At 46.5% G+C, this 17,269-nt stretch overlaps 1 protein-coding gene across 2 annotated transcripts in view; it reads right to left on the bottom strand.

Moving 5' to 3' along the window:
• SATB2 (SATB homeobox 2) overlaps positions 1-8,978 on the bottom strand; it is a 246,362-nt gene extending 237,384 nt beyond the window's left edge. The window contains exons 1-2 of one of the 2 annotated variants that reach the window (XM_038749731.1): positions 8,914-8,978; positions 2,612-2,753 (exon numbers count right to left, since the gene is read on the bottom strand). The gene's annotated coding sequence lies outside the window, so the exon portion shown is untranslated. Of the gene's footprint in view, positions 1-2,611; positions 2,796-8,913 lie in introns of those variants that run through there. The other variant, XR_005451860.1, reaches the window with a different exon arrangement.
• Between the last annotated feature and the right edge of the window lie 8,291 nt (positions 8,979-17,269).

Raw genomic sequence — 17,269 nt, forward strand, 5'->3', positions numbered from 1 at the left:
AATGCGATTGAATGAATGACTGAAGGAGGAAGGGAGAGGAGGAAGAGAGGAGGAGGACGAGGAGCGCTTAGTACAGTGTTCCGCACACAGTGAGCGCTCCAGAAATGCGACTGAAGGAGGAGGGGAGAGGAGGAAGAGAGGAGGAGGACGGGGAGCGCTTAGTACAGTGTTCCGCACACACTGAGCGCTCCATAAATACGACTGAAGGAGGAGGGGAGAGGGAGGAGGCGAGGAGGAGGACAGAGAGCGCTTAGTACAGTGTTCCGCACACAGTGAGCGCTCCATAATTAAGACTGAAGGAGGAGGGGAGAGGAGGAAGAGGGGAGGACGAGAAGCGCCTAGTACAGTGCTCTGCACATAGTAAGCGCTCCATAAATGCTACTGAATGAGGGGAGAGGAGGAAAGAGAGGAGAACGAGGAGCGCCTAGTACAGTGTTCTGCACACAGTGAGCGCTCCATAAATACTACTGAATGAGGGGAGAGGAGGACAGAGAGGAGAACGAGGAGCGCCTAGTACAGTGTTCTGTACATAGTGAGCGCTCCATAAATGCTACTGAATGAGGGGGAGGAGGAAGAGAGGAGGAGGACGAGGAGCGGTTAGTACAGTGCTTTGCACACAGTGAGCGCTCCATAAATACGACTGAATGAGGAGGGGAGAGGAGGAAGAAAGGAAGAGGACGAGGGGCGCTTAGTATAGTGTTTTGCACACAGTGAGCGCTTAATAAATACGACTGAATGAGGAAGGGAGAGAAGGAAAAGAGGAGGAGGGCGGAGAGCGCTTAGTACGGTGGTTTGCACCCAATGAGTGCTCAATAAATGCGACTGAATGAGGAGGGGAGACGAGGAAGAGAGAAGAGGGGAGGGGGATGCTGAGCGCTTAGTACAGTGCTTTGAATACGGTGTGCGCTCCATAAATACGACTGAAGGAGGAGGGGGAGGGGAGGAAGAGAGAGGAGGACGAGGAGCGCTTAGTACAGTGCTTTGAATACAGAGAGCGCTCCACAAATACGACTGAATAAGGAGGGGAGAGGAGGATGAGGAGCGTTTAGTACAGTGCTTTGCACATAGTGAGCGCTCCATAAATACGACTGAATGAGGAGAGGGGGAAGAGGAGGAGGACGAAGAGCGTTTAGTACAGTGCTTTGCACACTTTGCGCGCCCCGTAAATACGACTGAATGGGGGAGAGGAGGAAGAGAGGAGGACGAGGAGCGCTTAGTACAGTGCTTTACACACTGTGCGCGCTCCATAAATACGACTGAATGAGGAGGGGGAGAGGAGCGCTTAGTACAGTGCGCGCTCCATAAATACGACTTAGGAGAGAGGAGGGAGAGAGGAGGGGGAGGAGGATGAGAAGCGCTTAGTACAGTGCTTTGCACATAGTGGGCGCCCCATAAATACGGCTGAATGAGGAGGGGGAGAGGAGGAAGAGAGGAGGACGAGGAGCGCTTAGTACAGTGCGTGCTCCATAAATAAGACTTAATGAGGAGAGGGATAGGAGAGAGAGAGGAGAGGGGAGGAGGAGGAGCGCTTAGTACAGTGCTTGGCACATAGTGCGCGCTCCATAAATACGACTGAATGGAGAGAGGGAGAGGAGGAAGAGAGGAGAGGGGAGGAGGATGAGGAGCGCTTAGTACAGTGCTTTGCGTGTTCCATAAATACGACTGGATGAGGAGGGGGAGAGGAGGAAGAGGAGAAAGGGAAGAAGCGGGGGTTGAAAGCTGGTCCATAAACTACAGGAGGAAGAGGAGGACGGGAAAAGGAGAAGGAATGGAAAAGTGGGAATGCCGGTTTTCCCCCTCCCCGCAGCCGGTCCTTCCAACACCTTGGAGTGGAGGACGGAAAAAGGAGAAGGAAAGGAAAAGTAGGAATGCCGTTTCCCCACCCCCGGGGAGCCGGTCCTTCCAACACCCCGGGTAGAGGAGGGGGCAAGAAGGAAAAGTAGGAATGCCGTTTTTCCCCCTCCCCGGAGCCGGTCCTTCCAACATCCCGGGTGGCGGACGGGAAAAGGAGAAAGCAAGGAAAAGTAGGAATGTCGTTTCCCCCCCCCCCCACCCCCCGGGGCCGGTCCTTCCAACATCCCGGGTGGAGACGGGAAAATGAGAAGGCAAGAAAAAGTAGGAATGCCGTTTTTCCCCCACCCCGGAGCCGGTCCTTCAAACATCCCGGGAGAAGGAAAAGAAGAGTAGGAATGCCGTTTCCCCCCCGGGAGCCGGTCCTTCCAACATCGCGGGTGGAGGACGGGAAAAGGGAGAAAGCAAGGAAAAGTAGGAATGTTGTTCTCCCCCCCCCCCCCTCCGGAGCCGGTCCTTCCAACATCCCGGGTGGGGAGGCCGGGAGGAGGAAAGGAAGAGTGGGAATGCCGTTCTCCTCCCCGGGAGCCGGTCCTTCCAACATCCCGGGTGGAAGAAGGGGGAAAGGAGAAGGAAAAGTAGGATTGCAGTTTCCCCCCCGGGGAGCCGGTCCTTCCAACATCCCGGGTGGAGGCCGGGAAAAGGCAAGGAAAAGTAGGAATGCCGCCCCCCCCAACCCCCCGGGAGCCGGTCCTTCCCAAAACCTTGGTGTGGGAGGGGTCCGGGGCGGGGGGGGGGGATCCACCTCTTCCTTACTTACTGTTCAGGGTCTGTCGGAAACTGGGCTGCGGTGGGCTTTGTCCATGGATCAAAAGTAGAGAATCCAGGGTGGAAAGTTTTCTTGGGATCCTCCTGTTCGTTCCCGGGTCTCTTCCTGCCCGCTCCCTTTCCGCCTCCAAGCCCTGGAGTTGGAAGGCTCTGGGTCAGAGAGGCTCCTCGGGCGGGGGAATGATTGTGATGATGATGATGATGGTGATGATGATGGTGATGATGATGGGGGGGGGGGAGGAGGAGGAGGAAGAGGGAGGGTTCCAGGGGGAGGAGGAGGAGGAGGTGGGAAAAGGGGGGAGGGGGAGGAGAGGGACACACACACACACACACACACACACACACTGACACACAGAGACAGGGAGAGGCCGAGAGAGACGCCTTTTGACACCTCCAGGATAGGAATCAATTGCAGAGGGAAGGCCGGAGGAGGGAGGAAGGAAACGCCGGGAAAACCGGGAGCAGGGATGGGGGGCCTCGGGCTGGATCCCTTCCAGGCTCGCCCTCCTCCTCCTCCTGACACACTCACAGACACACACACACTCACACACACACACACACAGACGGAGGAGGGAGATAGATGATGATGATTAGTGGCGTTGAGTCATCAGGCCAAGTGAGTCCTTTTCGGGTTGTCCTTGGTTTCCGATTCCCTCCCTTCCTTCTCCTCCAAAATAATAATTTTAAGGGATAGGGAGCGCGCGCGGGAGCGCGCACGGTGGAGAGAGGGAGAGTTTGCTGGGATATTACGGGAGCGGGGAAAATTATATATAAGGGATAACCTATATTGTGACTACATAGTGTGAATATGTATTGTGGGTATATGTATTGTGCATATATATATATTGTGGATGCACATGTTGTGCATGTACATATTGTGGATGTATATATTGTGCATGTATATATTGTGGATGTATATATTGTGCATAGAGATTGTGGGTGTATATGGATATATGTTTGTACATATTTATTACTGTATTTTACTTGTACATATCTATTCTCTTTATTTTATTTTGTTGGTATGTTTGTATATATTGTGCATGTATATATTGTGGATGTATATATTGTGCGTAGATATTGTGGGTGTTTATGGATATATGTTTGTACATATTTATTACTCTATTTTACTTGTACATATCTATTCTCTTTATTTTATCTTGTTGGTATGTTTGGTTTTGTTCTCTGTCTCCCCCTTTTAGGCTGCGAGCCCACTGTTGGGGAGGGACTGTCTCTAGATGTTGCCCATTTGTACTTCCCAAGCGCTTAGTACAGTGCTCTGCACATAGTAAGCGCTCAATAAATACGATTGATGATGATGACTGTCTCTATATGTTGCCAATTTGTACTTCCCAAGCGCTTAGAACAGTGCTCTGCACATAGTAAGCGCTCAATAAATACGATTGATGATGATGACGATGATGTGCATGTATATATATTGTGGGTGTATATATTGTGCACATATATTGTGGATATATATATGTATCTGTATCTATATACACACACATATATATACTATATATGTGTATATGTACATATGTATTGTGTGTGTGTACATATGTATATATACACATGTATATGTCTCCCCCTTTTAGACTGTGAGCCCACTGTTGGGTTGGGACTGTCTCTCTATGTTGCCAACTTGTACTTCCCAAGCGCTTAGTACGTGCTCTGCACACATTTAGCGCTCAATAAATATGATTGATTGATTGATTGATTGATTGGATGTATATATTGTGCATATATATATCAATCAATCAATCGCATTTATTGAGCGCTTGCTGTGTGCAGAGCGCTTGGGAAGTACAAGTTGGCAACATATCTATATATTGTGGATGTATATATTGTGCATATGTATATATTGTGCATAGATATACATATTGTGGATGTATATATTGTGCATATATATATGTAGTGGATATATATATTGTGAATTAAGCGCATAGTCCAGTGCTCTGCACACAGTAAGAGCTCAATAAAAACGATTGAATAAATGAGTATATATTGTGAGTATATATATATATACACAGTGAATAAATATACATAGTGAATATATATACACATAGTGGATATATATAGTGAATATATATTGTGGAGATAGAGATATATAGTATATATATATATAGTGAATGTATATTGTGGAGATTCATTCATTCATTCAATCGTCTTTATTGAGCGCTTCCTGTGTGCAGAGCACTGTACTAAGCGCTTGGGAAGTACAAGTTGGCAACATGTAGAGATGGCCCCTACCCAACAGCGGGCTCACAGTCTAGAGGAGACACACACAGAAGAGATAGAGATAAAGAGAGAGATATATAGTGACTGTATATTGTGGAGATAGAGATATAAAGGGAGATATATAGTGCCTATATATTGTGGAGATAGAGACATATAGTGGATATATGTAGTGAATATATATTGTGGAGATAGAGATATATGGTGGATATATGTATATATTGAATATATATTGTGGAGATAGAGATATAGAGAGAGATATATAGTGGATGTATAGTGAAAATATATTGTGGAGATATAGCTATATAGAAACATATAGTGGATTATATATAGTGAAAATATATTGTGGAGATATAGCTATATAGAGATATATAGTGGATATATATAGTGAATGTGTATTGTGGAGATAGAGATATATAGTGGATATATATAGTGAATATATATATATAGTGAATATATATATATAGTGAATATATATTGTGGAGACATAGAGATCTATAGATGTTTTCTATGCATATAGAACGTATATATAGCGAATATACATTGTGGAGATAGAGATGTATAGTGGATATATATATAGCGAATATATATTGTGAAGATGAAGAGATCTAGATATAGATGTTTTCTATGTATATAGAACATATATGTATATAGTGAACATATATTGTGGAGATGGAGATATATAGTGGATATATATATAGTGAATATATATTGTGGAGATATAGAGATCTAGATATAGACGTTTTCTATGTATATAGAACATATATATATAGTGAACATATATTGTGGAGATAGAGATATATAGTGGATATAGATATATATAGTGAATATATATTGTGGAGATATAGATGTTTTCTATGTATATAGAACATATATATATCGTGAACATATATTGTGGAGATAGAGATATATAGTGGATATAGATATATATAGTGAATATATATTGTGGAGATATAGAGATCTAGATATAGATGTTTTCTATGTATATAGAACATATATATATCGTGAACTTATATTGTGGAGATAGAGATATATAGTGGATATATATATATAGTGAATATATATTGTGGAGATATAGAGATCTAGATATATATGTTTTCTATGTACATAGAACCAACCCCAAAGCAGAGTTTTGCAGCGCCGGGAGGAAGGGGAGAGAAGGAGAAAGGGAGAGGGGGCCGCGCCCGGGAGGAAAGGAACCATCCATCCATCCATCCATCCATATCATCCTCATCAATCATATTTATTGAGCGCTTACTATGTGCAGAGCACTGTACTAAGCGCTTGGGAAGTACAAATTGGCAACACATAGAGACAGTCCCTACCCAACAGTGGGCTCACAGTCTAAAAGGGGGAGACAGAGAACAGAACCAAACATACCAACAAAATAATCCATAGAGAAGCAGCGAGGCTCAGTGGACAGAGTACCCGGCCTTTGGAGTCGCAGGTTCCGGGTTCGAATCCCGCCCCCTCTCCAACTGCCGGCTGGGTGACTCGGGGCGAGTCACACCCCCCCCCCGGGCCCGCAACATCTCTACAAGAAAGGACGTGTCCTTCCCGAGCGCTTAGCCCAGTGCTCCGCACACAGCAGGCGCTCAATAAATACGACTGAATGAATGAATGAATGAATGAATGAATGAAGACCGCGAGCCCCCCCATCCCCGGTGGGCCAACCTGATTCAATCGTATTTATTGCGCGCTTACAGTGCACAAATAAAATAAAGAAAGAAATAAACCTGATAGCTAGGTAACCTCCCCAGCGCTTTGCATTGAATAAATGCCGTCATTATTATTATTATTAATATTATTATTATCCATGCTTCCGCGGAGCAGCCGGCGGCCCGCGGAGGGACCGCCCGGGCCGAGCCGCCGGCTTAAGGTGGAACGGCGCTTTCCGCCGGGCAACTCGGACGGGCCGCGGCGGGGGCCTCCTTAAACCGCGGGCGCATGCGCGGAGGGCGCGCGGAGGGGGCGGCCGCGCCCCCCGTCCCCACCCGTTCCCCGTCTCGGAGAGCCCCCCATCTCGCCCGTTCCACCTTAAGAGCCGCGGCCCGTACGGCGGCGCCAGAGGGCCAAGCCGCGCGCCGCCGCGGAAAACGCGCTCCTCCCGGGGAGCGAGCGCGCGCGCGCGTGCCCAGATGGGGGGGGAGGGGCGGCCTGCACGCCCCAACCCCCGGGCACCGCGCAACCTGCAGCCGATTTACCATTTGGAAAATCCCCGCCTGCAAACGAACTGTAAGTTGGGCCATCCTATTCCTTTTTGCATTTCCCTGCAATGAAACTGTAAATCGTATCCCTGGTTTGCTTTTTTTTTTTTTAATATGCTGCAAAGAAAGTTTAAGTGGAGCGGTCCTATTCTTTTTCTTTTCTTTTTTCCTGCAAAGAGACTGTAAGCGGGGCGGTCGCATGCCTTTTTAATAAACTGTAGATTGGGCGATCGCATCCCCTTTTGGTACCTGCGAAGAAACTGTAAGTTGGGTGCTCATGTTCCTTTTAGTTCCTGCAAAGAAATAGCAAGTTGGGCGATCCTATTCCTTTTTTTTCCCCCTCCAAGGAAACTGTCAGTTGGGCGATCGTATTCCTTTTTTTTCCCTGCAAAGAAATAGCAAGTTGGGCGATCGTATTCCTTTTTTTTTCTTCTCTCCAAAGAAACTGTCAGTTGGGCGACCGTATTCCTTTTTTTTCCCTGCAAAGAAATAGCAAGTTGGGCGATCGTATTCCTTTTTTTTTTCTCTCCAAAGAAACTGTCAGTTGGGCGATCGTATTCCTTTTTTTCCCCCTGCAAAGAAATTGCAAGTTGGGCGATCGTATTCCTTTTTTTACCCCTGCAAAGAAATTGCAAGTTGGGCGATCGTATTCCTTTTTTTTCCCCCCTGCAAAGAAATTGCAAGTTGGGCGATCGTATTCCTTTTTTTTTCCCCTGCAAAGAAATTGCAAGTTGGGCGATCGTATTCCTTTTTTTTCCCCCTGCAAAGAAATTGCGAGTTGGGCGATCGTATTCCTTTTTTTTTCCCCTGCAAAGAAATTGCAAGTGGGACTATCGTACTCCTTTTTTTCCCCCTGCAAAGAAATTGCAAGTTGGGCGATCGTATTCCTTTTTTTTCCCCCTGCAAAGAAATTGCGAGTTGGGCGATCATATTCCTTTTTTTTCCCCCTGCAAAGAAATTGCGAGTTGAGCGATCGTATTCTTTTCCCCCCCCTGCAAAGAAATTGCTAGTGGGGTGATCGTGTTCCTTTTTTTCCCCCCCAGCAAATAAATTGCAAGTTGGGCGATCGTATTCCTTTTTTTTCCCTGCAAAGAAATTGTAAGTCGGGATCGTATTCCTTTTTTTTCCCCCGTAAAGAAATTGCATGTCGGGCGATCGTATTCCTTTTTTTTTCCCCTGTAAAGAAATTGCAAGTCGGGCGATCTTTTTCCTTTTTTTTCCCCTGCAAAGAAATTGGAAGTCGGGCGATCGTATTCCCTTTTTTCCCCCTGCAAAGAAACTGTAAGTAGGACGATCGTACTCCTTTTTTTTTTCCTTCAAAGAAATTGTAGGGCGATCGTATCCTTTTTTTCCTGCAAAACTCTACTGCAATCGTATTCCTTTTTTTTCCTGCAAAGAAATTGTATGTTGGGCGATCATATCCCCTTTTTTTCCTGCAAAGAAACTGTAAGGTGGGCGATCGTATTCCTTTTTTTCCTGCAAAGAAACTGTAAGTGGGGCGATCGTATTCCTTTTTTTTTCCCTGCAAAGAAATTGTAAGTTGGACGATCATATTCCTTTTTTCCCCCCTCCAAAGAAACTATCAGTTGGGCGATCGTATTCCTTTTCTTTTCCCCCTGGAAAGAAACTCTAAGTTGGGCGATCGTATTATTCATTTTTTATTATTATTGTTATTTCCTAGACTTTCCCCGCCACCACCGCCAAAAGCCTTAAAACTGGGTTTCGGGTCGAAGCGGAAAAACCATCTCTCAAAAGATGGCACGAACAGTGTTTGGCACATAGTAAAAGCTTAACAAATACAATTATTATTATTATTATTGTTATTATTAACGATCCGTTGCGTTTCTCTCCTTACCTCGGTGATGAACTGAACTCCGAAGCCTTCCTCCGGACCGATGTCCAGAAACTTGGAAGAATTGGTGATATTAGGACTTCAGTATTTTTTGGGGGGGAAAAAAATAAAAGAAAGAAAGAAAAAAAAAAAGAAAAGGCCAATGGTTTAGCCAAGAATCTTCCTTGTCTGATTCGTCACTATTATTATATCTGATGATGCTCCTGGTTGGAGCGATTCATCCCCCAGCCATTAATGAGCTATTTTATAAACGCCACCCTTGGAAGATTTTCATTTTCATTTGGCCACTGAACACTCCCCTAAACCCTAAAAGAATTGGGCCTACGATTTCGGGGCCTCGAATTAAAAACGCTTAACAAAACACCCCCGGCCGCGTCTTTTTTAATCGCTCAATATTTTATAAAGTTGTAAATTATTGATCCAGTGTCTATCCAAACGATGACGACTAAATTATTCATTATTCATTTGAATCGCGCATCAAATTAAGTCGTTAAATAGCCACCGCCCTTGGTTCGGTTGCCAATTTCACACCTTTTTCAGAAACAACTCTGAGAACTTTCTCCTTTTTTTGGTTTTTCGTTTGGGTGTTATTAGAAGGAAAGACCCTGAGAAATCCTGTAAACTCTGGTTCGGAGACAGGGCGATGCCTCTTGTGTAAGAAAAACAGGTCCACAGACCCAAAAGAAGAAAAACGACAACGAAAGTTCGTAAATTTAGCGGGTCCACTCAATCGCATTTATTGAGCGCATTCAGTGTGCAGAGCACTGTACTAAGCGCCGGCGAAGTACAACATGTGTATCACCTTGTTTCCATTTTAAAAGCGAATACTTGGAAGTTTGGTAACGTATATCCTTTGTGTATCCTTTTTTTTCCCCTCTTTTCGGTTTTTTCCTTCCTTTTTTCCCCTAATAAAGGCCTTCTGTGTTTCAAATTACTACGCTTTTTAGTGCGGAGTTTGCCTTTCGTTTCTTCGTTTCTTTTTTAGAAAAACATCGCCCCATTTCAAGTGCAATAAACGATTATTTCCACCGATTGATTTTCGACCCCGAAGGGGGGGAAAAATGACATTCAGAAACGAATGACTGCGCTGGGCGCTAAGATTTTCCCTTTTTTAATTTTTGAACCCGTGGGGGAATTGTCGCGGTCGTCGGGCCTCCCCAAACGTTGCATTTTCTTGCGTTTTCCCGATCCTCGAGTGGGAAAATTACCGCCAGATTGGGGGTTTTTGGGAAGAAAATCGCACCGGGTTGGGGGAAAGGTTTTGAATTTGAATCCCACCCCGATTTTCAGGGCCTAATCTGAAATTCGGGGTGAGAATTTTTCGACCGCCTGGGCCACCCTAACGGGTTTGGTTGTTGGTTTGTTTTTTTTTTCGGACCCTGGCGATCCGGCCTCCCCATCCTGGCTCCTTTTCTCCCCCGAGAATGAAGCTTTGCTGTGCAAAACGTTGCGTCCGGTCCTGCCCGCCTTCCACGCGTTTTCTGCTGGTCGCGCTCGCCCCCGCCTGCATTTTCCTTCGGCGCTTAGAACAGTGCTTGACACATAGTAAGCGCTTAACAAATGTCATTATTATTTTATTATTCCCTTTAGTTTCGCTGCACCATTTCCCCCTCCCCAATTTAATCCATCAATCAATCGTATTTATTGAGCGCTTACCGTGTGCAGAGCACTGTACTAAGCGCTTGGGAAGTACAAGTTGGCAACATAGAGAGACAGTCCCTGCCCAACAGTGGGCTCACAGTCTAAAAAGGGGGAGACAGAGAACAAAGCCAAACATACTAACAAAATAAAATAAATAGAATAGATATGGACAAGTAAAAGTTGTTTGCCCTTTTACCCTTCTCCCTACGGGTCTGCCCTGACCCGACGCCCAATTCTCCCTTCCCCGACGCCCAATTTCCCCTGCCCCGTCGCCCAATTTTCCCAATAAAAATAATAATGATGGCATTTGTTAAGCGCTTACTATGTGCAAAGCACTGTTCTAAGCACTGGGGGATACAAGGTGATCAGGTTGTCCCACGGGGGGGCTCACCGTCTTAATCCCCCTTTTACAGATGAGGTAACTGAGGCACAGAGAAGGTAAGTGACTTGTCCAAAGTCACCCAGCTGACAATTGGCGGAGGCGGGATTTGAACCCATGACCTCTGACTTCAAAGCCCGGGCTCTTTCCACCGAATAATGGCATTTGTTAAGCGCTTACTATGTGCCATCCCCGAGCCCGATTCTCCCTGCCCCTCCTGTGTCGGGGGTCTGTTCTCCCTATTATTAGTAATATTATTATTGGGATTATTACCGGGCCTAGGTCATTCCCCCTTCCCCGGAGCCCGATTCGCCCCTCCTCTGTCGGCAGGGGGTCTATTCTCATTATTCTCATTAATTGTTATTATTATTATTACCGGGCCGCTGTCGTGTCCCCTCCTTCCCCGGCTCCCGGGGAGAGTCTGGGCTGGTCGCGACCGGACAGGACCGAACCGGGCCTAGAGGAATAATAATAATAATGGTATTTGTTAAGCGCTTACTATATGCGAAGCACTATTCTAAGCTCTGGGGGGATACAAAGTGATCAGATTGTCCCACGTGGGGTTCAACAGTCTTACTCCCCATTTTACAGATGAGGGAACTGAGGCCCAGAGAATAATAATAATAATGATGGTATTTGTTAAGCACTAACTATATGCCAAGCACTGCTCTAAGCGCTGGGGGAGATACAAAGTCAGTATTTTTTTTCCCACGTGGGCCTCACAGTCTTAATCCCCGTTTTACAGATGAGGGAACTGAGGGCCAGAGAATAATCATAATAATGATAGTATTTGTCAAGCGCTTACTATGTGCCAAGCGCTGGGGGGGATACACGGTGATCAGGTTGTCCCACGTGGGGCTCACAGTCTTTGTCTCCCTTTTACAGATGAGGGAACTGAGGCCCAGAGAAGTGAAGTGACTTGCCCAAAGTCAGCCATCTGACAAGTGGTGGAGGCGGGATTAGAACCCACGACCTCTGACTCCCAAGTCCGGGCTCTAGACACTGAGCCGCGATGCTTCGGGGGAAGGGCAGAGGCTCCCCTGGAAATGAGGGGAGGAGGCACCCAAGGGGTCCACCAGGAACGTCCCGCTGTCCTCGAAGGCTCTGGCCTTCGTGGGGTCTTAGTACAGTGCTCAAGCGCTTAGTACAGTGACCAAGAGCGTAGTACAGTGCTCTGCACACAGTAAGCGCTCAATAAATACGACTGAATTAATGACTGAAAGAGCTAGAAACAGAGCCAGAGGAGGGCCGGGAGGAGAAGAGGGGAGGGGGCAGACCACCGGCGGCACAAGGGCGTGACAAGGTGACCTCCTTGGGGCCTGGAATTGTCCCTCTATGTCGCTCTAGTGTCCTTTCCCAAGCGCTTAGTCCAGTGCTCTGCACACAAGAAGCGCTCAATAACAATAATAATAATGGCATTTATTAAGCGCCTACTATGTGCCAAGCACTGTTCTAAACGCTGGGGGGGATACAGGGTGATCACGTTGTCCCACGTGGGGCTCACAGTCTTCATCCCCAGTTTACAGGTGAGGTAACTGAGGCACAGATAAATGAAGTGAATTGCCCAAGGTCACACAGCAGACATGTGGGGGAGTCAGGATTAGAACCCACGACATCTGACTCCCAACCCTGGGCCCTTTTCACTGAGCCACCTTGCTAAATACAATTCTTTTGCCGAATTGTACTTTCCAAGCGCTTAGTCCAGTGCTCTGCGCACAGTAAGCGCTCAATAAATACGACTGAATGACTGAATGATTGTCTACTGGGTGATCTTGGCCAAGTCACTTATCTTTTTCAGGCCTCGGTTTCCTCAGCTATAGAAAGGGGATGCGATACTGGTTTTCCTTCCTACATAGATGGGGAGCGTGACCCGGCCGGTCCTTGCTTATCTAATAATAATAATAATAGTAATAATAATAATGATGGTATATGTTAAGCGCTTACTAGGTGCCAAGCACTGTGTTAAGCGCCGGGGTAGATACAAGGTCAACAGGTTGTCCCACGCGGGTATCACAGTTTCAATCTCCATTTTCCAGATGAGGTCACTGAGGCCCGGAGAATAACAATAATAATGATAATGATGGTATTTGCTCATTCATTCATTCAATCGTATTTATTGAGCGCTTGCTGTGTGCAGAGCACTGTACTAAGCGCTTACTAGGTGCCAAGCACTGTTCTAAGCACTGGGATAGATACAAGGTAATTAGGTTGTCCCACGTGGGTCTCACAGCCTTAATCCCCATTTGGCAGATGAGGGAACTGAGGCACAGAGAAGTGAAGTGACTTGCCCAAAGTCACACAGCTGGGATTAGAACCCACGACCTCCGACCCCCAAGCCCGGGCTCTTGCCACTAAGCCACGCTGCTACTCTACCCCAGCGATTAGAGCAGTACTCGGCCAGTAGTAACCGCCCAACAAATATGGGAATTCTGATTACTGAGGGCGTGGGGAGAAGGGACTTGTATTTCCCAAGCGCTTAGTACAGTGCTCTGCACACAGTAAGCGCTCAATAAATACGATTGAATGAATGAAAGGGAAGCCACCACTGTGGAGGGGCAAGGGGAGGCCCCGGGGGTCGGAGGCCTTCCCAGATTGAGCCCCCTCCTTCCTCTCCCCCTCCTCCCCCTCCCCACAGCACCTGTATATATGTTTGTACATATTTATTACTCTATTTATTAATTTTACTTGCACATATTTATTCTATTTATTTTATTTTGTTAATATGTTTTGTTTTGTTGTCTGTCTCCCCCTTCTAGACTGTGAGCCCGCTGTTGGGTAGGGACCGTCTCCATATGTTGCCAACTTGGACTTCCCAAGCGCTTAGTACAGTGCGCTGCACACAGTAAGCACTCAATAAATACGATTGAATGAATGAAAAGGCCAGAGGGGGAGGCTCTGGACAGCCGGGGGCTGTCGTTTTTCCTTTCCCCGCACACCCGTGGGCCTGCGGAGCAGAAAAATCCCAAACCCTGAGCAAGCGCGTGGAAATAAGAAGAATGGTCCATCATTCATTCAATCGTATTTATTGAGCGCTTACTGTGTGCAGAGCACTGGGCTAAGCGCTTGGGAGGTATAAGCAGCGTGGCTCAGTGGAAAGAGCCCGGGCTTGGGAGTCAGAAGTCGTGGGTTCTAATCCCGACTCCGCCATATAATAATAATAATAATAATAGCATTTATTAAGCACTTACTATGTGCACAAGTCTGCTGTGTGACCTTGGGTAAGTCACTTCACTTCAATGAGCCTCAGCTCCCTCATCTGTAAAATGGGGGGTGAAGACTGTGAGCCCCACGTGGGACAACCTGATCACCTTGTATACCCCCAGCTCTTAGAACAGTGCTTTGCACATAGTAAGCGCTTAACAAAGGCCATCATTACTACTATTATTATTATTATAAATCGGCAACATACAGAGACGGCCCCAACCCAACAACGGGCTCACAGTCTAATAATGATAATAATAATAATAACAATAGCCATCTTCAACATCATCATCATCATGGTATTTATTAAGCGCTTACTATGAAGCGGGGCTGGGGGCAACGGGCCGAGTTTAAAGGCAAAGGGGAGGGGGAGATTCATTCATTCAATCGTATTTATTGAGCGCTTACTGTGTGCAGAGCACTGGTCTAAGCGCTGGGGAAGTACAAATCGGCAACAGAGACGGTCCTTACCCAACAATGGGCTCACAGTCTAATAATAATAATAATCATAAGAATAATAATAATCATCATCATCATTAGAGAAACAGCGTGGCTCAGTGGAAAGAACACGGGCTTGGTAGTCAGAGGTCATGGGTTCAAATCCTGCCCCCGCCGCTTGTCAGCTATGTGACTTTGGGCAAGTTACTTAACTTCTCTGTGCCTCAGTTACCTCATCTGTAAAATGGGGATTAAGACTGTGAGCCCCCCGTGCGGCAACCTGATCACCTTGTAACCTCCCCAGCGCTTAGAACAGTGCTTTGCACATAGTAAGCGCTTAACAAATACCAAAATTATTATTATCATTATTATGCGCTTACTCTGGAGAGGGGCTGGGGGCAACAGGCCGAGTTTAAAGGCAAAGGGGAGGGGGAGATTCATTCATTCAATAGTATTTATTGAGCACTTACTGTGTGTAGAGCACTGGACTAAGCGCTGGGGAAGTACAAATCGGCAACAGAGACGGTCCCTACCCAACAACGGGCTCACAGTCTAATAAGAATAAGAATCATGGTATTTATTAAGCGCTTACTCTGAAGCGGGGTTGGGGGCAACAGGCCGAATTCAAAGGCAAAGGGGAGGGGGAGATTCATTCATTCAATAGTATTTATTGAGCGCTTACTGCGTGCAGAGCACTGGACTAAGCGCTTGGGAAGGACAAATCGCAAGAACATATAGAGACGGTCCCTACCCAACATTGGGCCCACAGTCTTATCATCATTATCATCATCATCATCATCATCATCATCATCATCATCATCATAAGTCCTGCGCTTAGAACAGTGCTTTGCACATAGTAAGCGCTTAATAAATGCCATTATCATTATAAGAATAATAATTATAATCATCGTCATTATGGTATTTATTAAGCGCTTACTCTGGAGCGGGGCTGGGGGCAACAGACCGGGTTTAAAGGCAAAGGGGAGGGGGAGATTTATTCATTCATTCAATCAATCAATCGTATTTATTGAGCGCTTACTGTCCGCAGAGCACTGTACTAAGCGCTTGGGAAATACAAGCCGGCAACATATAGAGACGGTTCCTACCCAACAATGGGCTCACAGTCTAATCATCATCATCATCATCATCATCATGAGTAATAATTATAATCATCATCATTATGTTATTTATTAAGCGCTTACTATAGAGCGGGGCTGGGGGTACCAGGCCGAGTTTAAATGCAGAGAGGAGGGGGAGATTCATTCATTCAATAGTATTTAATGAGCGCTTACTGTGTGCAGAGCACTGTACTAAGCGCTTGGGAAGTATAAATCGTCAACATATAGAGACGGTCCCTACCCAACAATTGGCTCACAGTCGAAGAAGAAGAAGAAGAAGAAGAAGAAGAAGAAGAAGAAGAAGAAGAAGAAGAAGAAGAATTATAATCATCATCATCATGGTATTTATTAAGCGCTTACTATAGAGCGGGGCTGGGGGCAACAGGCCTAGTTTAAAGGCAGAGGGGAGGGGGAGATTCATTCATTCAATAGTATTTATTGAGCGCTTACTGTGTACAGAGCACTGTACTAAGCGCTTGGGAAGTATAAATCGTCAACATATGGAGACGGCCCCTACCCAACAATGGGCTCACAGTCTATTAATAATAATAATAATAATAATAATAATCACAATCATCATCATAAGAATAATAATTATCATCATCATGGTATTTATTAAGCGCTTACTATAGACAGGGGCTGGGGGCAACAGGCCGAGTTTAAAGGCAGAGGGGAGGGGGAGATTCATTCATTCAATAGTATTTATTGAGCGCTTACTGTTTGCAGAGCACTGTACTAAGCGCTGGGGAAGTACAAGTCGGCAATAGAGACGGTTCCTACCCAACAATGGGCTCACAGTCTAATCATCATCATCATCATAAGAACAGTAATTATAATCATCGTCATCATGGTATTTATTAAGCGCTTACTATAGAGCGGGGCTGGGGGCAACAGGCCGAGTTTAAAGGCAGAGGGGAGGGGGAGATTCATTCATTCATTCCTTCAATCGTATTTATTGAGCGCCTACTGTGAGAGAAGCAGCGTGGTTCAGTGGAAAGAGCCCGGCCTTGGGAATCGGAGATCATGGGTTCAAATCCCGGCTCCGCCACTTATCGGCTGTGTGACTTTGGGCAAGTCACTTCACTTCTCCGGGCCCCAGTGACCTCATCTGTACAATGGGGTGAAGACTGTGGGCCCCACGGGGGACAACCTGATCACCTTGTATCCCCCCCAGCGCTTAGAACAGTGCTTTGCACATTGTAAGCGCTTAACAAATACCATTATTATTATTACTGTGTGCAGAGCACTGTACTAAGCGCTTGGGAAAGTACAAATCGGCGACAGAGACGGTTCCGGCGGGGGGGACGGAGCGTGTTTCAGGGGCAAAGGGGGCGCGTTCTAAAGGCGCCCATCAGCGCTCAATAAATAGGATTGAATGAAGGAATGAAGGGGAGGAGGAGGAGGAGGGGGCTGCCTGCAAGGCACGTCGAGGGGGGTCGTTGGACCGGACCCCAGCCCCCGACTCCCTCCAGGAACCCCATTACCTTGTAGATACTCCAGCGTTTAGTACAGGGCCTGGCACATAGGAAGCGCTTTAACAAATACCACAGTCACCATGGTAGGGACCGTCTCTGTTGCCGAA

This window comes from Tachyglossus aculeatus, chromosome 7, assembly GCF_015852505.1.
Source record: "Tachyglossus aculeatus isolate mTacAcu1 chromosome 7, mTacAcu1.pri, whole genome shotgun sequence".
NCBI lineage: Eukaryota > Metazoa > Chordata > Mammalia > Monotremata > Tachyglossidae > Tachyglossus > Tachyglossus aculeatus.